The 25,144-nt window shown below is 36.7% G+C and overlaps 1 pseudogene; it reads right to left on the bottom strand.

The window, feature by feature from the left end:
- On the bottom strand, positions 1-22,160 carry LOC122342704 (annotated as a pseudogene).
- Positions 22,161-25,144: the final 2,984 nt, after the last annotated feature.

Genomic DNA, 25,144 nt, shown 5'->3' on the forward strand with positions numbered 1-25,144 from the left:
TTATACTCGACGATTCTGGTTCAAACTCCATGAAGCGATTGCATTGAGGCAACTGTTAAAGTATGCCATGAAATAACTTACCACAAACAGCCATTCAGGTATTAAAGGGAACCACGCTCCAGGAAATCGCTACAGCCAGCGATGAAGTTTAATGGTGCCCAGCACGGCAAGAAACACAAAACAACAAACATTAGCGACGAAATTTCGCCGTCATGAGCGTGAGCTTGGGGGCGATTATCCGGGCTTCACCCGTCGTCGCACCCTGTATACCAGAGCAGATTCGCAGGTAACAGTAGGTGAGTGATCATGATGGGAAAGAATGAAATGGAAGAACGCGACAGCGATCGTGTGTGCGGAAACTCGCCGACTGCTCGAACGTACAGGAATAAACCCGTGGATCATACTGCAAAGAGCCTCACGAACAAGTTGGGCACAATAGCAAGCACTGTCAGGAGGCCCAGATTAACGGTACATATGAAGCTGAGTTTTTGTGGCTGTAGAGCTTAGCCATTATTTGAGGCTGTGGCAGATATAACTGATGGCGGTTGATAAGCGATGCGGTGATGTTGAAGATGGAGCCGTGCTTTGACACCCATCAGGAAGCATGGTTGGCAATTGCATGTATCAGGTTCCAGCCCCGATTGAAATATGAGGTCAGTACCAGCCGGATGCGGATAGATGGCCACCACCAGTCATACCGCCAAACTCACCACAAGATGTTGTACCTAAGAAACAGACATTAGAAGAGTACTGGGTTAAAGTGTTTATTCATCCAAAAGCTTAGGTAGCTGAATTGCCCTCAGAGCAACTTACTTTCCAACATGACTGTATGACTTTTTACCTAAATACAATTTTGGCCCATACAATGTATTGTTTGCTATTTAAATATACCTGTGGCAGCTGGTTTTTGTGGTTCGGAACCTCCATTTTCCATGTGCAAGGTAGCATGTTTCAGTATTTTGGATGTAGCCTACGCCTTTCATAACTTTCAGCATATGTATACTTGAATATGTTTACTAAACCTTCCAGGAGTTCAATAAAGCTTTTACTGCCCCATAAACACATGTGATCTTGCCTTACTCCAAATATTTGCCTCCAATTCACAGAATTAAATTTCTATATAAGCAGAGGTGCACATGTGTGTTTATAAATGTGAGCGTGTGCAGTTATTAATTACGTTTCATAAATCCAGCTGATGGCTGCATTAGGAAAGAGTGAGGTGGTTTAATGGATGCGTCTCTGTTGCACTTGAGCACAAGGACTTGACATTGTGTGTAAAGCTGAAATAATTATGTATTTGTAATCAAAGAGGAACTTTAAAGCATTTGCAGCTGAATTGCACTCCCTCTTTTCTTAAGACTGTATAGGGAAAATGTGAATGGCAATACACATGTATCTTTCATACATAAATACCAGTATAATATACCTGCGTTTAATACATTACAACACAGAAATGATTTATTCACTAAAGGGAATGAAAAGGAAAAAAATACATCTATTTAAATTGTCTTTCCTGAGAGCAATGACACCATTTGAAAAATTTTTCTGCTGGAATAAGCTACTTGTGCATTTAGTTTACCAGAAACCAAGTCACAGTGAACCGTCTGAAATACTTTTCTTTCCTACAATTTTATCTATTCTGTTGGTTTGTATTATAAGTCAGAATTAGCCACATCAGATTAAAAAAAGCACACTTCAATAATATGCCATAACGTGTTCTATTTTTTGTACACTATTTTGTACCCTAATATACCAAAATGATACTCTGTGATTCTTCAGACAAACTTAAAATCAACTAAGTGTACTCAGCTGAACTATTTTGGGACAACATGCATATGAACTAAAAATGTGCTTTTATTATACTAACTCTGTATTTAAAACATGTATTTATTCACCACTTGTAACACTCACTTGGGTGTACTAGTGTATGATCAGGTTCTTGTAGTATTACTGCAAGTGTGATTACATTTTTTTAAATACAAATTCTGCTGATAGTATACTAAGTGAATTTTAGGTCATATGTGTGGAGTCCCAAAGGAATAGGGTCATCGAGTACATAACACATAAACTTGGTCAAGTAAGTACTAAAATCTGTTTTAGTGCATACAAAACAGATACAAAAATACAGCATATTAAACATTATGACAATGTGCTTTTTGACCTGGGAAAGAGATGGAGATCGAGCTGGGAAAATAATTTTTGTTTGTGCATTTTATGGCTGTCAGAAGTTAACATGTTACCTTTAACTATGAACTTGAGATAAATGTGACTTAGTATTATTTCTGGTTTAACCATCTAATCTAACAAAGTATAAGGGGAAAAAAGCATGCAACTTAAAATGTTTCCAATTTGCTTTAGCTTGATACATGGGGACAAAATAAACGCCAGTTATTTAATTTTGAAACAACGTTATAACTCTTTAGTTCTCCTTTGACTACTCAAACTATCCTTGAGGTAACGTCACTAACACGTATATCACATTTAAATTGGCCTTTCACTGAAAGGTCTTGTTGTCCTTGAGACAAACCTTCGGAATCAGGATGCTGATAAGTCAATGAGGAAATGGGCACATGAACCCGTCCTTGTGTGTCAGCCTATCTCACAATGTCAGCCACGTGTCAGTAGTCTTGTCAAAGCATAGAACAGAGCGCTAGTGCGGAGCAATGGCAGTCCGTCTTGGCGATTAGCTTGATGGCCTGAAGCCAAGCCTCTCATATATCCCTTCAAGCACAACACTGACATACCATCCCGCAGGGAATTACATACACGCCAACATTCTCACCATTTACTGCAAATATCATCCGCTTTTCAGGCAAATAACTTTGGCTGTTGTATCTAGAGGTCGACTTTTCTCTGAAGCATCATGCGCTTGGCCCATAGGCTCCGCCCCATTTCTTCTATTTATGTTCTGATGTAAAACTTAAAGGATAGTTTGTAAAGCTTCGATTATGTTGCGCCAAACCTGTGAGATCTACTTTCTTGCTGAAACATGTAAAAAAATCTTCTAAATGACTTACTTGCTTTCTTTTTCTTGGGCCATTCAATGGAAATGTGCTGTTTGGACAGTTAAATATTACTTTGCCCGTTGCATGTTTTTCAACATTTTACAAAGTCAAATGTTTAGTCAGTGGCACTAATGCTCAGCATGCTCCAACCCAGATGAATGTGATCTAGTAATAATTATCGTACAGCAACTAACGAGTGTTAGCAAAACCATGGCCAAGCCATTTTAACTCCCATGTTATTGTAAGTGAATGCTGTACCAGGTAAGCTAGACAGCAAATTTAGACCAGAGAAATCCATGTGACCTGGACAGCAAAGAAAGCAGTCAAAAAGAGGCACAGGTATATTTGTAGCAATAATAACTTTTTATTTTATGGCAAAAGGCTTTAGGATATTAAGTAAAGATCATGATCCATGAAGATAAAATGTACATTTTCATTATTAATATGTGCTACTAAAACTATATTTGGAAAATGTATTTCTCATGCTATATTTGTATTGTTTATTTATTGCTTGTTTATTTTATTTGTAGGTTTGAAACCTCAGATTCAGACTTTCAAATAGTTGTATCTTGCCCATCCCTAACAAATTATTTATTCAACTTTTGAATGATGTTTAAATTTCAATGACAATTTTTTTTTATTACTGGTCCAAGGTCACATATGACTGGATGTTGGTCTAAACATTAAAATGATTTCAAATAATTTACAAATCATGCACTATGGTAAGAATGTTTTTAAGGCATACTAGTATGGTACAGAAACCATGAGATAATAAATTGTGTGAACATCAGTTTTTGTATTGTAAAAACACTGATAAAGCAGTATTTTTCCAATGTGCCTATGTCGACAAATGTTGAAATATAAAAAAATTCTTCTGTGTTTCATGCAGAAACAACATCATACCAGATTTTGATCAAACAGAAATGTTAATTTAGAGTAAACTAGCCTTTAATTTTAGCTGTTTAAACAAACATATTCAAAGTTCACAAAACAAGTTTGTGTCAAACCTCTCATGTACATTTTTGTCCTAGACTCAAGACGCCGGATGGAGCCATTGCAGGTTAAGTCTTGATGCACATTGACATGAAGTTGTAGGTTGTCTCCATAGCGGCTTCACTGGTGCACTCCAGTTTATTTGCTAAGTAGATGGTGAAGCCTAGGCAGCCTTTGTTCACTACGGATGGAAGGAATGAGGTAGAAATCAAAAAATTGTCCTTGACAAAGTCAAACTGTCAAGTCCCAGGGAATATAATGCCATTGGCTTGGCTTTCTTCCAATCTGTGAGTTTGGGTTATCAGGCATTAAAGGTGTCATAAACCATTTATTTAGCCACAGTGAGATAAGACTCTGGCTCATGGAGGACCCTTTGACCTCCCATTTCCCATTCTCTTTCAATTGGGTCACAACGCAAATGTTTTCCTTAGAGGATTTTTAGGATGTAGGCAGCACACTTAGACTGACAAGTGACAGAACCATATTACTGGAAGATACTTAGGTCTCAGTACTTTTAATGAGTGTCAAGCTGCCCGTAAACAAATGGCCTCGGCATTCCTCTAACCACTAAACGCTTTGTTATCTTCCAGCTTGGTTGAATCACATTAGCATCTACGCCGTTTTCTCTTTTCGAGTCTTCCATCTAATGTCGGCCCATTCCACGTAGTGAGTCAGGGTTGCTTCAGGCATGAGCCATATTCATCAGGTGCAGCCAGTATCCTTGCAATGCCATGTCTCCAGTAGTACAGAGTGCCTAGGGTCCAGAGCTCACAGATGGTCAGCAGATATTACCGTATTGACAAGGTGGGACACAGAAGACAGTTTCCTTTCTTCCTTCGCTTGAGTCATTTATGCGTAACCTTCAGGATAATGTATGTTAATGTATATTCAAACACCTCCAGGAATATGACTATATTTAATATGTCAAGACATGCCATTTGCAGATCATCAATGGAGAAGACAGCTTTTATATTGCATCGTTCCATTTCATACAGCTCAACTATCATAATTAACATTATGAATACTGTTTAGTGTAAGAGCACATTATCATGAATGTCACTCTGCTACATATAAACAACTCTTCTACGTTTGAAATGGAAAAAGTTTTTAAGAATAGATTGACTGCTATAGTTTTAAATGGTTTAGTATTAAATGCAAATTTAAGGGATACTGTCAGGACTAGAATTTTATTCCACAATCAAATTATTTTCCAAGTTATGGTACTTGAACTTCATTTTCCACTGATGCAAGATGATTTAAAAGTATAAGTATGTGTGATAACCATGCAGTATAAGAGTAGGGTGTGCAATCCTGCTCTCAGGACCACAAAACAGGAATTTTAGATCCCAACTTGCCCCAACTGAGTTTATGGTAACTGAGACCTTGAACAGCGGGTTCAGGCATTTATGGGTTGCTGCGCACAAGTTTTTGTAGGATACTTGAAAACATCTGAGTCAGCTTTAAAGCTTTATGCGATTTATTGCAGCAATTTAAATTAGTCATCGACCAGCATGGATTTGTCAGCTGGCTTTGATAGATAAAGCGAGCAACAGCAAAGGAAAAAATAAATAACAATAAACAATATTTAATTCGAAAAGTTCAAGAAAGAGAACTAACAGAAATCTTTGTGATGTGTGCTTAAAGAACTTCAAAGACATCCTGAACTTTAGAAGCGTATGTCTGAATTTGATATGACTCTGGGGATGCTATGAAGTATAAACTGACAAGGCAGGGTGAAAGCAAAAGAGATTATTTCAATTCCATTTTTCTACCTCAAAGAATAACAAAATGACTGTTAATGGAATCGATAATAGAATAGGAATTATTAAGTAGAATGTGAATGGTTATGAAATTCTGAATATTTGCTATTCAGTTAGATGTTTATTTGCATAAATCTATCTTGTGGATGGTCCTTATTCTGAAGCTTAAAATAACTTTAGAGATTCTCTGCATGACATGGCACAGAATCGCCTTTAATTGGTCCTGTGTAGGTGTTACAACTCAATGAATAAGAGATTTAACACTTCATTGATGACGATTAACTCTACAGTAAAAACCAAACAAAAGAAGGCAAAGGGCCCAGGTGGAAAAGCGACAGCTAGGTGAGTTTTAGATGTAACATACATAATGAACCTAATTGCAATCCAATGAATAGAAACCTCAGGTTTTTCTGCTAATTAATCAACCAATTGCCCTCTCTTCCCATTATCACATGGTTGGCTGCTTGGTCCCTTAATGTGTCCCAAAGAAATAGGACAGGTACCTGTGACAGAAATAGCCTTCTATTTTTCTCCAAGCTGATTACTGTGTCAGCAGAAGCCCTTTCACCTATGCACAGTCTACCAAGCGGGGGCCTGCTAGAAGTTATTCGATTTGGGCTGATACTGATATCATGTTATGAGCAGAGACAGGCAGTCAGACAGTAATGACAAATACTTTCTCTCTCTCTCTCTCTCTCTCTCCTCACACTTTGTATGCAGCAATTCTGAATCAGTATGAAAACAAAAAAGCACTTTTGATGGCTATGTATGAATATTAACAATTAGCCTTGGGATTCATATACACAGAGTGAAGAAAAAAAGTGGACGTATGAAATATGAATTTATTTTCTGAATGTCGTGGCTCTCTTTTACTGTCATGTGGATTCACCCAAGAGCAGAGGCAAGCACCAATGTCAAATAGTTTTTCAGTCATCGGGTTTGAGTGCTGCACTCCAGAGGCAACAAGGTGTTACATGGAGGACTGTGAGCTCAGTAATCTGCCTGATTAACTCCCTTCAGTAAGTAGCGTTGAAATTCAAAACCAACCCCTCCAACCACAATGCCATGCTGCTAGTGTGGAGTTAAACTGAGGACAAGGGGCATACAGAGACACATTAACACATTGGGTATTGTAGACATGTGACTTGAAACTGCTGATGCCAGAAGCTTTGAAGCCATGTTAGAATCAGGGAGTGCCTCAGCAAACATATGACATTTTATGTGAAGGATGACTTTACAATACACTGTGTGTGACGCAGATGTTTTCATACTGCTTGGTTATTTATCGCCATTTATAATAAAGTGTCCATATGTGGCAATTTCTATATCTTTTATCCAAAGAAATGCATATTGCAATCAGTGGACATTTTATCAGTTGAAAGTAAAACCCATTACCATTCATAATTGGATATATTTTAAAATGTTCCAAAAGCTTAGAGGTCTATAAAAAATAATATCTGATTTTGAAAGCAGCTTCAGTTTTAGTTTTTCATTTTATATAAAGTATAGAGGATGAGATTCTGAGTTAAGATGTTTCCTAAATAGTTATGAAAAACTAGACAACTCCCGCATAAGAGAATATTTGCATCGCAAACATTAAAAACCTCAAATTATAGCACTAACATCACTAGTGTACTAATTTCAGTAAATGACATACACAAACCGGCTCATGAAAGCGCAGCGGAGATCCTGGACATAGCTAACAGCCTGAGGCAGCACAAGGTGCTCTCAGATGCATGCACTAACGTATCACACATTCAAGTGGTTTTCTGTAGTTAAGCCACCACTCATTGAAATTGGGTAACTTGTAGGTAATTTTTCCGGCAGCTCCTGTGCTTTGCCTCTCTGCCAGAAATTCCTGTACTATCTGTCTACCCACAAATCTCACTTTCCTGCGCCTGCTAAACAAACATAGACAGAATTTGTTTTATGCAGCACTATGCAACACGTCAAGAAAGTTGGTAAACTGCAATAACTTTTGTTTGTTGATAAAGAGATTAATTTAACTTCATTTAATTGATCAAATTAACAAAATTAGGTTTTATTGTCTTTTGAAACTGTTATCTTTATGCTTACAACTGTAAAATGAACAATGTACTCTTTCTGTAACCTGCTAGTATCACCAGTTTATTTGTCAGCAAAAAGTCTGCCAGATGCATGTTACATCAGCTGGCACGCTGACTAAATAAATAAGGTTTGACAGCTGCAGGGCTATCAAAAATACATCTCATATTTCTCATTTCTTTCATATTTATAAATAATATTTACATTTATGTATTGGAGACATAGAAGCTTTCAAAGTACATGCATCATTAAAGGTATAAATGATCAGCTCAGACATGTGTAGTGCTCCTAATGCCATCTGCTTCTCTTTACATTGACAAATAACAGGCGGAATGTGAAAAAGTCAGCCTGAAATGTTCAGAAGTGAACCATGAACAACCTTTGTGAGGTTACATCAAGAGGCTTCCATATGATGAGCAAGCACTTTCCCCAACCAGGGAGCCTCTTTAAGAGAATGAACGTCCAAGCACATTTCCTGCAGTCTCATGGTCCTCACTTTTTGGTAAGGAAACAAAATATGTACCAACAGAGTGCTTCTAAACATTGGCATTACACATATCACTTCCATTCTATAGGTTTCAAATGTGCATTTATATCGATTTTGCCTTTATTAACAGTTGGGTAGGAGTTAGGTTGTATTTGAGTGTGAAGACATACTTCAACTTGATTAGCAACAGGCAACAGGCAATGGATATTTCAGTTCTGAACCACCCACATACATACCTATATCAACGTAATAAAACTGTACCAAGTTCACGTATTGAACCTGTGTTTGTACACTCAGTGAGACATTTCTCTTCCCTTTTTAAACTAGGAAACAACATACATAGAAATAATTTATACCAAGTACATATTTTAGCTGAGACCAGGTTGCCAATTTCTCACTGACCACAGAATAAACACAATTTCATCATCTTAATTGGCCGAAATGGATACTCTTTCAATCAATTCTTCAATCAGGTAGCTCTAAAATAAATTGTAATCAAGGATGTAATCAGTGCCATCTTTAGATCTAACATCATATTTGTAAAACAAAATGAAATACAACCTGCTAGCATGTTATTGTACATAATCATAGACAGTTAAGAGCATTTCCTCTCAAATATGTATAGTCAACTTCATTGATCTGAAAAAAACTACAGTTAGTTTTCCAAACAGCTTGATTCAGATGGAACCACTGTCTATGTCACAGGCCATGTTCAGCGACAGACAGAGACAGACAGACAGACAACAGACAGACAGAAGACAGACAGATAGATAGATGGGGTTCTTTGGTCAAGAAGTTTGACCACTTTATAAAAAATGCTACAGGCCTATAAAAATCGTTTTACTGTTGCATGTTATAAAAAGACAGTTCAGGATACTATCAAGCACATTTTCAATTACAACAAAAAAAGACCAGAGCAATTCACTATCATATCTGTTCAGTCAAGCCTTTTCTTTTCTCTTTGTCTCTTGGCATTACTTGCCTGCTTGAATTAGGGACAGCAGAGATTGCTGGGAGTGAACAAGATTTCTTCATGACATGCACAGAGCATCTCTCCTCTTTCATTGCACTATTCTCCTTTTTACTTTTCCTGTCTGTCTGCATGTGATGAAACTCACTTGTTGGCCAATCGTATTTGTATCCAAGCGATGTTGAAGCAGTCAATTAGCTTTTACACCAGCTTGCTGACAAGTCAACAGTCGTGCTAATGGTGAAACAAAACCTGAAAGTGTCCACCATTTGAACTATCAATAAAAACCCGAACTAACACTTCGGCTTTCATGTTCTCTCATGATTACGATCACAACCCCTGGCACTTTGGCGCTCCTGGATCATTTGCAGGACTGGCGCGTCGACCTGCGTGTCACTGGTGTTATGCTGCAGCTTTGCGGACCCGGTGTGGTACCTGTCGTCTGAGCTCAGCATCTCCATGAGCGGAAACGGAGATGACAAAACACCACAGGTGTGTCACACTCCGCGTCGAGCAAGTTCGAAGTAAAGTTAACGAACTGGGATTGACAGATCCGTGCCACAGACTGGAAACACACGCACATTCACATGAACACTGAAGAGAGTGGAGACAGGAAATCACATACAGCACTACTGGGGCCTTACCCTGTCAGATGTCAGGTTTGGGCCAAGTCACACACACACACACACACACACACACTCTGCGGTCCTCATGCGGCAGGACTATCAGTTCTACTTCTCATCCACCCAGTGTCAAGCATTAGGCTGTCCTATTCAAACAAGCATGTCCTACAAGAGCAGTGGCGTGTGGTGGTCTCTGGAATTTTCCTATTTGCATTTGCTGTTTTAGTCCATTGTAAACAGTTTTAACAGTTTTAAGTTATATGGAATAGTATTTAGCGTACGTTAACAGAAAACAATGCTATCATATTTTGAAAAAAGCAGCTTTGCCATAATTACAGCAAAAATCCAGCTATTTTGTTGAACAATGGCTCTGATATGTTATGTGATGAGACAATGAGACCTTGAATCCCAGAAAAAAAAGATTAACTACTATTATGTAAATGTAATACCAGCAAAGTGGGGATTATATCTTTTCCCATTGAGCAAAGCACTATAACATAAAGCAAATAACATACCTCATACACTATAAATGGAGTAAATCGTTCAGTATTACCTATTTTCTGGAATGAAGCGGCCCAGCTTTTTGTGATTGCAATTATGGCTTGGCAAGAGAATGTGAGCTGCAGCTGAATAGCTGACAAAAGCACAGACAGGTAACTGCTGACAGCAGAGTGTGGAGAAGTCAAGCATGCTTTACACATTTCTCATATTCATTGTGTGTGTGTGCATATGTACTGTTGAGCCCAGGCTAAAGGCTGAGCATGTGAGGTCAGAAACACAGAGCTTCTTCATTTCACCTCATCAGCTCTACAGAAAACCACAATAGGTCTATTCAGCTCACACCAGTATACATCTGATATTAGTGAATCCCTAGCATAGTTTCATACGGCTTGTAGTAATTTAACCTTAACACCACTTCTGTTGTTTTGTTTAGTATTTGATTGGAGATAATGATCATTTTTATCATTATTATTAAATTAGAATATATCAAGTTAATAATAATATAGTATTTATCTGAAATATCAGAAAAACAGTATGTATATACTGTAATGTACTACCTTTGTCGTTTTAATAGAAGCTAAAATTTTCTTGACACAGTGGCTTTTGTTTTTAATCTTAAATAATTATTTCCGAAATCTTTCTGTGATGTATGTGTATGTGTGTGTATGTACAATATATTGCTACACATACATTTGCCTACATATACGTTGTATTCACATACATTTCGAAAAGAAAACTATTTTTAATTTCTAACACATCCCAAGTGAATCCTCCAAGGTCATAGTGGAATGTGGCCAGGGTCAGCAGGAACAATATAATTAATCTCTTGCCTTTTGTGCTGTTGTAATTATTAGTTTATGATTTGGCGGAAGGTCTAGAAAAGCATTTAACACATTTTGTGGAGTGTGAACAATGGGGAAGAGCTGGTATCCAGAACTGTTCCATGTTATGAGTCAATGATTTAGGACAATCAGCCTTAGAGTGCTCACTGTCAATTCTCATTCCTTGTAGAAATTTTATAATGCAGCTCCTTCAGGGAAATGTACAGTACATCATAACAGCAGCAATGAAACCAGAAGGCAATAAGATTGAAAAAAGTCCATTACTCCAGGTACTCTCAATTTCTAGCCTTTACATCACAAGTAAATGGATTTTGATGTGTTTAAATCTGTGCACATATAATAAGATTTGGAATCACAGAACCTGAAAAAAAAAAAAAAAAAAAAAAAAAAAAAAAAAAATTATTTCTTTTCTTTCTCTATCACATGTATTTTTTTAAATATGGTATAACTTAACAGAGCAATCAGTCCCTATATCACAGTTGCAGTTGCTTCAACACCCATCCACTTGTCTTTGGCTTCTCTTAAATCACCATTAAAGTCAGATATCAAGAAGAGCGAGAAAGTGGGGCTCTGAGTGTGATGCTCAACAAAAGGCCTGGTGCGTTTGTATAAAATGACTGTGCAAGTCATTATGGGACCCTGAATATTACAGTTTAAAAATGTTGCCTTCAGGCAAAGAAATGAAAGCTTCTGCAGTCTTCATGGCTGCTAGGAAAGAAAAACTAAACCTTTGTGAAGATTGCAATTACACTAATTACACAGTTGTTAAACTATGGTCAAGATCCTTATTTAGAAAAAATAGATTGCTACTGAAGTAGTTCAAACTGCAAGAGGAAGATAAAAATATAAAAAATATAAACACACTGAATTGTTTTTTGTTGTTGTTATTTCATTTTTTACAGTGTAATTGTATATTTTGGGCAGACAGACTACTATAAAAGATGTAACTACATTCCAGCTATTTCAAGTCTTTAAGTAATAGAATTGGTCACGGCACAAAATAATGAGGAACAATTGGTGAACCATTTTAGCAAATGGTTTTGTTTGAGCTCTAACATCCCTGCAGCGTACACAAATCAAGCGGATTGGAAAATGGATGGATGGGAATATGGATAGTTTACATTTAGGTAGTTTATGTAAATGAAGATTAATAATGAAAAAAAAGATTTAATGATTCATTACATACTGTATGACACTAAGGCAGTACAGAAGGGCGTTTCATTATTGCCTTATTTCATGGCTACAAAGCGGCGTAGCGATACTCATTTAAAAAACATGGCATTTTCATGACATTACCTGCTACTTAAGTAGCTTGTTACTTTAACAACTAAACTGACAGAAAACTTTTATTCCAGGCACCGATAAGGTAAAAGGTAAGTGATAACAGTTAGCCTGGCCTTCCCTGATTCTTATACTCCTAAACACACTTCCTACAGAGACACAAATTGGGAAAAGATCAACTAAAAATCAATGATCAGAGGAAAGAACAAGCACAGCAGAACAGACAAATTACATCAAAGGTAGGATTCCATCATTCAGTGCTCACTCCGGCAAACTCTGACCTGTATTAGTAGTACTTACAAAGAAAACATTGCTGAAGATGTGAATGATGCCTTAAACAATGCAGCTTACTAAAGAGATTTTGTACTATTTTAAAACAAAATTCCACTTTCATTAAAAAGACTCACATATACAGTTTGCCAACAAAAAACTCAACAACAACTCAAAGCTCCACTACTGGCATTGAGATTTTTAACAAATAAGCACCAGTAATTTAAAGTATGATTAGTTAAAATAAAGTTTCTTTATTGCTTTGATGGATCATAAAGCACAATATGAGATCTTTCTATTTTACAATAAGTTATTCTCCACCTAAAATTAAAATTTTGCCAATAATCACCCATGTCTATCAAAACATTTGTAAAGCACATCCATCTTTGGACCACAATTTAAGATATTTTGGCTGAAAACTAGGAGGCTGCCCATTGGCGGCAGTGAGTACTTGCGTCATGGTCCAGAAAAGTATTAGAGACATACATGTTCTTATGTACGCTGACACAGAACAGCATGCAGCGTCCGTCCTCTCCAAAATGCCAAATTGTTGGAATAAAGTAATTGTTTTGTTTCTTTCTTTACAAAAGAAGTATTCTCGTAGCTGCATAAGATTTCAGTTGAACCACTGATAGCAGAGGATGTATTCTGTTAATGTCTTTCATACTGGACCTTGACAGTGTTATTTGCCGCAGGAGTCAATGGAACAGTCACAAACCTCCCAATATTCATTCCAAAATATCTTCAATTTGTATTCGAAAGATGAACAAAGCTTTACCAGAACCCCCTGTAACAACAAGGAACGATAAGTGATTAATGACTAAATGTTTACTTACGTTAATGAAGTAACCCTTAGAAAAACACAAAGAAAAATTGCCAAAATACCAAATAAATTACTTTTTACAGAGATAGCAGTGGGACGTGAAGCAAGCTTTACAAAGCACAGATACAATGACATCTGCTATAAATGCACCACATTCTGTTATATTTTCTGTAACCTCAACAACATTTTGTGACTCCAGCAAAAGCCCTTCAGGCGCATTGGCCAGAAAGAGTCACCTAGGCAAAGCTCAGAAACTCAGTGACCCCCTGGGAAAGAACAGCAGTCATGCACGACAGCGTCTATAGCCTAAGTTCCATTATGTACTAATTTTATTCAAGTAACCTTCACCTTTCAGGAGATATACAATGTGTGCAGTGGCTCAAGAAACCTTCCTGAATATCACTCAGTAAGATGCAAGGCGTAGGACAATAAGTGAAAAACATAGGACTTATTTAAATGATATGTCTGGGTGTAATATATAGTACATCTGAGACTCTTTAACTATTGACAGCACTGGCCGTGTGTTTCACGAGTAAGTCCAAATCTGTTCTGACAAAAAAAAAAATGGTACAAACATTGATGTGATCTCCTTATCCTGCTTCTCTCTCTTGCATGAAACATTCAGCGTACCTTTCATAAAGCTATTTGATTAAGTTCAGATAAATATAGTCACACATGCAAGATATAAAGTTGCATCATGGGTATAAATCTGCATTTAGTAAACATTGCATTTTTTTGCCCCTGACATGGGCTTCCAGAAGAAGAATTTAAAACCATTACAGTATACCTGACAAGGTGAGAGACAACTGTGCTGAGGAACATTTTCAAGATAATTTCATAAACTCCACCTGCTCTTTCATTTCCTGTTCCCAACAGCAGATTTCCATAGAAAAAAATTCCCACACACTCATCTTAAACGAGTCATTCAAATTTTCCTTCATGTTTTTGAGATAAAGCTCAGAGAAGCTTATGAAACATCCTCCCAGTCCAAATAGACCATTTATAATCCCATAATAATGACTCATTGTAGACTAGTTTGGCATTATTTGGATTATTTTGTGAAATTTCAAGCGAAAAGCAAGCTTTGCAATGTGTAGCGCATTGCCTCAAAATGAGGCAATTAAACTCAGCAGCAATCTCAGTAGGTAATTTTCTCTCATTTCAATGGCATTTACTCAGCTGGCACCAGACCAGGACATACACAGATTTAAGAACTGCCATCTTTGCTCCACGGGCATTTAGTTTGGACATGTTTTTGTGCCCAGTCCTCAAGTCACAAATGCTCTACAATCACTCTAAAGCTAAAGGAAGATGACGTATAAAATGAATGACTGGTGGCACTGCTGAGCCTTCACCAGCTAATATCTTCAGCCAGAAGTAACAGACAGTAGGTTGCCAGGTCTGTGAAACAAAACCAGCCCGACTGTATTCAAAAGCCCAATTATCATATAGCCCAAAACTAGCCCAATTGCATTTAACCTTCTCCTTAATCCACAAGCTAACCCACAGCAACAGTGCAAATGTATATGATACTTTAAATCTGCAGACTTGCCAACCCTGTGAAAAATTCTCACAGAGTCTCTATTTCTAAAACATCTATGTATTATAATTTATTACTACTAATATATAATTCATCATATTTTGTGTAGAAAAAGAAAAAAAATAGAACATACAGCTTTTAAATATCCATAAATGAAAAAAGATGCTTTATGAATTAATCAAAAGGTCTATTATTATTACAGCATTTTCCCGCAGAAAAAATGCGTCATGCTAACCAGCTAAACCTTGACCCCAATGAAGCGATGTGTACATCTTAATTCTTCTGGAATAGGATTAACTAGTCATTTACAGATGGATGAACTCCAGTGTTCCTAGTATCTTTTAAGGAAGATAAAGCATCTTTGCATCAATAATATGCAGAGAGAAAGGATGATTTCTCCTTTCCTCTTTTACTCATCCTCTTCATAAAGCCAATTACCAAGGCTTGAGCTCAATTTGCAGGTACTAGGCTGGACAGATTTTGACAAAGATTGGATTAGTCCAATTTCCATGCTGCCTGGCGTTTCAAGTGCACTTCATATAGGAAAAGCACTTTATAAAGACCATATTCAATGTATAATAAAGTAGGCAGCATCTATAAAAGCCAATTAGGTCCAGAAAAACAGACTAGATCCAGATTCCAGTGGGCTGCTGCTAATAAAACATATAGGCAAAGCATTTATTGACTGTAGATAGTATAGTATGGTGTATGCTGAAAATGTGTTTGCATAATATAATATACTACCAGTGTAATGGTTTTATTTGGAAATGAAAAACTACTGTTATCACCAGGAGAAATGAACAGATCCGCCACTCTATTCCTATACACGTAATATGGATTCAACATTGAGGCTAGACCACCAGTCAGGCAGAAAGAATTCATGACTTTCTTTAAGTTTCCTGGGTCACATTACAGGAGACCAGGAACTGTTCAGTCACTGTGCAAATCTTAATCCCAAGGCAAATAATTTCCAATCATTCCAGAGCTCCTGCAGTGGGATTTCTCATGATAGGCAGACATATAGAATAAATTACTGCATCTGACAGAAGGTGAAAAATAAACAGAGGAGAAAGCAGAAGGACCACATAAACACATGCATGTGTGAAATTGCACGTATACAGTACATTCTTCTTCGTGACACTGTGAAATATTTAATATTATCTTAGTACATTTCGCCTGATTTTCCAGTAGACTGGCATTCCCTTACTCCTGTGATCTCCTGCTTTGTAAAGCAGTTGTTTTTCAGCCTCCCAGTTGGCCTAAAAGAGATCATAGATAATCTTAGAATTGAAATTTGTAATGCTGTGTGGGGTTTTTCTCTTACAATTTCATTTTCAAAGATTTTTTTCTGCCAGAAAACTGGATTTCTGTATCAACTGGGTACACAGCTGTGTAAAGGTAAGACAGCGTGGATCAGCTGGCTTCCATGAAGCTGGAAGCTATAGCAGACAGTAGATAGCAGTTCTTCCAGGGATAGCTAATGTTGCAATTACTTGAATTTTTCCTGGATTTCATTAATTGTGATAATCAAAGCGCATTCAACATCTCGACATGCACTATAAGCAATTTGCTTGGTAACACTTTACGATAGTCTCATTTGTAAACATTGGTTAATGTATTAACTAACATGAACACAGTAGACATCACATATATTACAGTATTTATTTATATCAGTTATTACAAATAATGTTATTACAAAATTCATTGTTTATTCATGTTAATTATCTTGAATTCATTAAGTCATCCTGGTAATGCGGACTCTCTCTCTCCCAGCAGGCACACAGTCATATGATGTTGATGTTTGGTTATATTTTAGTTAAGCGTCGGTCACCAAAATCAACATTAAGTCAATGCAAATTCAAATCAAAAGTGACGTCCAACCACATTTTCATTTTTTAACACATCTGTCTAGCGTCATGTCCTCGTCAATCTGACGTTATATGAATGTTAAATTGCCTTATTGAGTCGATTTCATGCGCGCTGCAGCAATTGTTTTGTAGACTGCAATAGATATAATAATTATTTTAACTATAGTAATTATAATAAACATTTTTGTCTTAAATCAATATATTAAAATAGTTTTATATATATTTATTTTCTGTGGTGAGAATTTTATGCGATACATGTAATGATTGCACCATCTCCTGTAAATGTCGTCTAGTTTGAACTTTCCACTTTCATAGCTTCTTCATGACTTTGCTCAAATCTTCAACTCAGATCAAGGTTTTGTGTTTAATTATTTACTTTTGTTGCCAGAGACCTGCGTAATAAAGCAGGATAATGTACATGCAGGTTGTTATTGCAGAATAAAACCCTTGATCTAATACAACAGCCCTCCTTTTCCCGTGTAATATATCCATACTTAATAAATGTTGTAAGAAGTATTGTTACAATTCTTAGTTTATGTTATCTAATGAATGTGTGTGTGTGTGTGTGTGGAGTCCAATACACATCTGAAAGCTGTGGTTGTCCTATGAACAACAATGCACAAAACATACACCCGCAAAATAGACCTGCAATTTCACCCAATGTTATACGTGCACAGAAGCTGTATTAAAAGCATGCAGGAAATTACTGTCATCCCTAGTCACAGTTATTACCGCGTGTGCTTGCAAGAAAGCAGTTGCTTCTTTAAACACTTGTGACTCCTTGCACACAGCACACTTCATCTCTGCATAGTCTAAATATGAATATATGAAACCTTTTTCATGACTGATCCTATAGAACAGTGAGCATATGATCGAGTTTGAAGTCTTTATATATCAGTAATGTGATCAGTGACGACAGACAGACGGAGGATACACATAAAGGCGACACATGGACACAGACGGCATCTGAACATCTGGAGATGATCGAACACCTCAGCAGAGATGATGCGATTTCTCCAGAACAGAAGATATTTAACATACAGCATTAAAACTACCACTACTTTTTGCTATAAGTGCAGTTGTAAGTTTGCAGCATAATGATTGCTGTTAACAATGTTTGATTACATATCATTAACTAAATGCATCCTTTTTTATGTCAGTTTCCTGGACATTTTGCTGCTATTAAATATAATGTGAAGCTTTCTGTAAAGCTGCTGCAACAAATTGAATCATAAAGTGATATACAAATAAACTTTGGTGAACTGAATTTAACACATGATGGGCAGACAGACATGCAGTAGACAGATAGTCAGTGTATGTTTGGTTGTCTACTGTAAATAAAATGTCATATGTTTGAAATAATGAGAATAAATTAATATTCATAATATCCTGTATTGTTATTTTATTATTTTAAGTCCTGTAGCTTACAAAAATAGAGCCTTACTGCTTAAAAGCTTTCTGTATCTTGCATATCATCTCTCAAATGATAGATATCTAAATATCCATAAATGAAAAAGAAACAACACAATTTAAGATATTTTGTATTAAAACCAGGAGGCTTGTGACTGTCCCACTGACTGTCAAGGAACACTGTCAACTATGATCTGAAAGCTGTGTGTGTGATGCGGCTGACGCCACAAAAAGCGTGTGGAGTTCAGCGGATTTTTTTTTTTACAGCTCCAACGTATTTGGGTGCAACAATTACCTTACAGTGTTTGGCCGTGATCAAAAGAGATTTAGGACAGGTAGAAGTCTGGAAGCCTGTCAGTCATTTGGTCAACATGTATTTCTGCAGCTTTGTCTCAAGCATTACAAGGCTCAAAGCATGATTGTATAAAGGAAATATCACGGTTTCCAATCACACTCTCTCATTTATCTCTCACACCTTATATTTCCCTGGTGCCTCTTTATCTGTCTCTCCTGCATGCATGTAGATGGACTGACAGATGCAGACATGACTACAAACTGTGTTTTGGAAGGAGATAACCTCTCTTTGGAACAATGCTTCTGCAGAATGCAAAAGAACAGGTCCCAAGATAAGATAAGCTTGTGTTATTTTTATGACAACACATTTCTCTGCTTTGCTTTTGTTTTCTGTATCTCTTTCATAACCACCCTCCATTTAATTCATTACTCTCCCCTCTCTCTATTTATCTATGTCCTATTTATATCCACCTATATTTCCTGTCTGTACTGTATGCAGGAGTCGAGATAACATTTTCAAGCTTGTGTGTTCACAGTGTGTGTGTGTGCACTCGGATGGGTTAAACCAAGCATGGAAATTCAAGTATGGGTGCCATGCCTGGCCACAAGTCACTTCACTTTGCCCATAAATTCTATGGTAGAGAAAATTTAATTTTGAATTTTGATTTTCTTTTGCCTATTAATATGCTTTGGTTTTGTAAATTGAGAAAATAGAAATCATTTGTTAATGTCATGAGACAAGTTTGAGTATGGACATGTTATTTTTGGCTTATAGAAAGATTCTTAGAAAGGAAATAATTGTATACATATACTTGAAATGCATCTGGTGGAGTGGGAGTTAAATACCTTAGATAGTCTACATATGTTGACTCGCATTATGACTGGATGGGACCTGATTTGATAAAGGTATAAATGTTGATCAAATTGCGCAGCCAATAACCAGATAAGATTATATGACTGTTGACCTTTTCTTGCAGAAATAAATCTTAAGAAACACGTACTGTCTCATGCCTTTATTAAATTAGATTAATCATGCTGTTGTAAGAAAAAAAAATTGAAAAAGCAATTTATATTTCACAGCTTGTACATACGTCCATTATAATCTTTTATGATAAACATGAAGGGGAAATGTCAGAGGATAGGCCGGTGATAGAAGTATGTAGGTCAAGAGAGTGCAGGAATCTCTTAGTATTGTCTTGTCTTTGTTAGTGGCATCAGTAATGTATATCTGACCTGTGAAACCATTAAAAAAAAGCATAGTATCTCTTAGTCAAGCTACCAGTGGAGAACAGAGAAAATGAGCAGGAGAAGAGAAAAATGCAGACAGCAGCAACCCCGCTTTGGGCTGTAAGATTCGCAGGTAATGCATCAGCTACAGGATTATATGACCTATTTCTGACTTTAATTTAGGGCCACCTCCATTTATATAGCCTGTGAAAATAAACTTCCTCTTTCCACTCTGCCTCCCTCTTTTCCACATGCATAATTGTTTCAGTACAGAGAAACAAAATAACAGAGCATGACTTCGAAATCAGCTTCAAACATTATGGTAAAATAGAGCTGTGTCCTTTGGATTCTTTGGAAAGCTTTGTTTATAGTCCTTTCTCTTCCTTCATTCTCTTCTCACCATCAGACCAGAGTTAGCTGCAAGCCACTGACACTGTACAGCATGTGCTCATTAAGGTCCTGAGACAGGAAGGATGGATAAATGATTGGATAGGGATAACGATCAGCGCAGTCTGTTCTTGAGTGCCGTTGGGATGGATGATAGAGCCAAACTGGTTTCATGTGCAGACACGAGGTGTTTACTTGTGTTTGGATGCACTTATCCAATAGACATATGCACTTATTCAGTAAATAACTGTAATGACAATGTAAATGTATAATAGCTCACTGAGATGGGCTTTTGACAAGTTTTTATGACATTAACATGTGCTGTCATATCTTGCAGAGATATGAGTGCTCTACAGATCAACTGTGCACAAATGCGTGTCAGCATTGAGGCAGTGTGTACCATAACGAGGATGCTGCAAACTCACATCCACTTGAGATAAAAGCAGTAGTTTGCTCATTTGAAATAAATTACGCATTAGGAAATAAATTGTCTTTCATGTCTAGATGATGTGCTCTTATAGGATGAGACTGCGGTTTTGTAAATGTAATTACAAAAATTAATTATGCCATGTAATTGCGTGCAGGCATTTTAATATTGTATATAGTATATAGTATAGTATATATAGTACAATGAATGAATGTGTATGTAGGCTACACAATAAGTGCTCTGTATTAACTGATTAACTTAAAATGTAAGTACATAGTAGTTAAGTCCTCATGTACAAAGTGGGGCCCTTATTATATATATTGCAAGGTCCTCTAAAGTCGCTGTTAGCTTGCCGTTTGAAAAGTGATGCAAAGGAACATACTTCTTTTTATTATCATATCAACTGACAGTAGTGTTAATTACAATTACAATTGCTTTATCCTCTCTGTGTCAATAATGTATTAATGTCAATAATTAATTTGATTGTATTAATAATGAATAAGATACTTTTAAGTTTAGGTAGGGTAAGATTAGGGATGTAGAATAAGGCGTTAATCTGCAGTGGCAAATTACCACTAATAAATGACTAATGTTCTTCCTATTGCATGCTAATATGCAACTAATAGGTGTAACCATAAAATAAAGTGTTACCAGGTTCCCTTCAAAGCAGAAAAGAGACAGAATGTAACAAAGTGATAAATGCAAGCATGTTTTCCTTGCAGTCCTGGATATTATCTGAATGTAATTCAAACTCTCCACGTACTCATGAGATTATGTTGAAGGAAAACACTATTGCAGGACTCCTCTGGGTAAAAGAGTGCATGTGTGTGTATGTGCGTACCCATTAACTTCTTCCAGCAGCAGGGGCACAGACTGAGAGTGATGCACACAGACAAAGATGTCACAAAGAATATTTTTAACTGAAAATATGTCTGAGTGAGAGAACGAGCAGGAGAGAGAGGAGTCATAAAGGTAAAACACAGAAAGAGCGGATAGGCACAGATGGAAGGTGGGAGGGTGCAGCCCAAAGACTGAGAGGGGTCCTGAGACAAATGAGTGTGCAGCAGACAAGCGTCTCTGCACGAACACATGGGCTCTGTGTTACCGTGTTGTACTTTTAAAGAACATGTTTTCGTGCCCACTGCAGGCATGAGTGATTTCAGTGCCTTTCATGTTGACTGCTTTTGGTCCGTCTCATCTCACCTCTGAGTAGCTACACGTACGCACACAGACCTCCGTTCAGTCGTCACTGCTGGCTCTGCGCGTATACACGTGCATGCACACAATTCTGCTTCTTGTACTTTCTATCCATTACTTAGAAACACCCCACTCGCTCACAGACTCACCACTTTTCCTCCATTAGCTCCCTCACACTCCAGCAGAGTCATGGCATGCTTCAGTCATATACGTAACTAACAGTAAGGAAGTTCAAAGCCTAATCGCAGCAAGCTTTATGCTGAACGGAAAAATGCTCATCTGATCTAATGTTGATGTAACAACCCAGATCATTTAAAAAATATATGCGGTTCAGAGACCCAGAGTTTAGTGCTTTTTAAGCTGTGTTTATTTAATCCTTGATTGTGGTAAAGTGGGCAGTATTTGGATTACAAGAAAACATGTTTTGTGAAATAGTATTTCAGATTTGCTACTATTGCTACCATTTTGGCTTGGTTTGGTAACATGTGACTTTACACCAGCGCCTGTTATTTTCCATTTTATTTACATTGCAAAAGTTTGGATTGTTAGCAGTCGTTTTCTGTTTTAGAATCCTCTCTGCTCACCAAGCATGCATTTCTTTCTGCATTTTATTCCATCAGAAACACAGTATTAAAATGTAAGCACTCAACAAGAACATTAGAGCGATTTCACGAAAGTCATCAAACAATAACAAAGAACAGGTTTCATAGATGTTCTAGATGAGAGAAGCACCTTAGATAACTGGCTAGAAGAAAAGTGAAATAAAGCAATACATTACATTACATAAAGCAAGAATGCAACATAAATAATTGCATATTTAGGTATAACACAGTAATGTAGCATGACTTTTCAAACTAATGTTCTCTAACACATGCTTTGGTATTCCTTCACTGGGTATATACTCAGGGATGCAATTTCTGATCTTTATTGGGAGTGCGTGAGTATTGTGTGTGTGTGTACATACTCATCTGCGTGTGTGGGCCGAACACCTGAGCTCAGCAGAGGTTACAGATGCAGCCGTGTGTACAAATACAGACGCCAGGCACAGCAGGACATGTGGAGACAAGCACACATCACCAACTTCCTGGGAATTTACCAGCCTCTCTCAGCTTATTATGGCTAACAATGGTTACAAAGAAAGACAGGGGACATTGACAGATGGATATATGCAGCACCCTCAAACTGGAAAGGGCCTGTAAGCTTCCTGAAGAAAAAGTTACAAAACATATATATTCTCACCATTAACAAACAATTAATTACGACTTGACTCAATAAACTCCTAATTTGTATTAACGATTAGTGTTGCTGGCTGTTATGTTTAGGTTTAGGTAGGATTATGGATGTAGAATATGATCATGTATAGAATATGTTCTTATAGCGCTAGAAAATATATTATGCTGTACGCTGCTAACAACCAACTAGTCATTAGTAGAGTTGGTTCCTATACTAAAGTACATTACCCAGCATTTTATATAATGAGTTTCAGCATGGACATGATTATGATTATGATTATGATTCCTACTGCAGTGTTCTTCGTGTTATTAATTAGAAAATGCCTATGTGCTGAGAATAGCCATATGTATAAAGAACAGAAAAGTAAGTCAGACCTAAGGAGCTGCTGGCTTACTTTCAAAGATTAAATGCTTAGTTCAGAATAGTTAAATCGAAATAACAAAATTTGACATCAAAATGTGCTTGTCCTGAGGCTGTATTTATAAGTTTGTTTCTTCCAAGATTCAAAATTCTATCACTATAACAATAACAGTCCAGGGCCTTCCAGAATGAGGTAAAACAGCTGATAAAAAACATCACAATAATCCTGATAATTCACATGACTCAGTCCTCCAATAACGTCTTAATTAAAAAGCTGTGTGTTGAAGAAACAAATCATCATTAGGGCATTACCTTGTTCTTCTGGCCAAAATACCCAGTCCCATAGTGTATGAATTCTTCATCTGGTGAAAAAATCCAAGAACATACCTTGATTCTTTTACAGCAATATCTTAGCATATTTGTTTAGAGTTTTGAACTGTTCTTATAGAGAACCAGTCTTATGTATATTTCTCTCTGAGTTCAGACAATACAACTTGGCTGGAAGCAATATAAAAGAATGAGAGCCCAGACAATGGTGTTTATTTTATTTTATTACAAATAATTTCTCAAAGCATTGGATTACTTACATTACATCATTTGTAGGTTGTTGTGATGTTTTGCAACTGTTTGCGCTCATTCTGACAGCGCCATTCACTTTAGAAAGTCACTGTTAAATCTCCAATTCTTTTCCAGTGAAAAACAAACTCATCTATGATGGCAGCTTGATGATGAGCATTTTCAGCAAATCAAATTTTTAGATAGAGATTCCTTTAGATCTTTCTAGGAAAGCAATAAAATTTCACAGAACAGCCAGTGTACCTATCCTTAAAAGTAGATAGAAACATTCAGCCCTGAACTGAATTCACTTCTGAGTTTTCTCTTAAATGTAGGTCTTACAGTATGGTTAGTGGGGCACATGAGAAAGAACTGAAAGGTTTTACCTAAAATGTGCAGAGGATAAGACTCATGGGGCATGAAACCAGGATGTTTCTTACAGTAGAGTGCGCTCTTGCTTTAACTCTCCTTGAAACACACTATGTGCCTGTAAGAAGCTTAAAGTCAAGATGGGACAGTTACTTTGTTCAGTTTACTGTAATGGAAACACATTGAGTTCCAGATTCCTAGATATTTCAACCATGAAATTAAATGCAGATTTTTATAACATTCAACAGACTGTATATACCTCCAAAACTAAGATATGTAGGGTGTTTTAAACAATTTACAATGTATAAATGTCGCTGTATTAGATAATGTATGGTTTATGTAGTTTCTTCTTAAAACGAAAAAGAAGCTCATTTCCTTTACAATATGTTTTGAAAACTAGTATTATCGAAAACCGTTTACTTTGTGTAGGTTGACTTTAAATTATTAAATGTATCGATAACTTCAAATGTATTCATATAGCAGTTTCACAATTTCAATAAATAAACAAGTAGTTTTTCAGTTTAAGGAAACAATAAAACAGTAATGTCAATTAAAAAAAATAAAATTAAATTAAGAAAAAAAGTGTATTTCTTTTAGAATCTCTAGCTCTAAACACGATATAACATAGTACCTTTGTTTTCTAATACAATGTACCCTA

This window comes from Puntigrus tetrazona, chromosome 1 (genome assembly GCF_018831695.1).
Source record: "Puntigrus tetrazona isolate hp1 chromosome 1, ASM1883169v1, whole genome shotgun sequence".
In the NCBI taxonomy this organism is placed as follows: domain Eukaryota; kingdom Metazoa; phylum Chordata; class Actinopteri; order Cypriniformes; family Cyprinidae; genus Puntigrus; species Puntigrus tetrazona.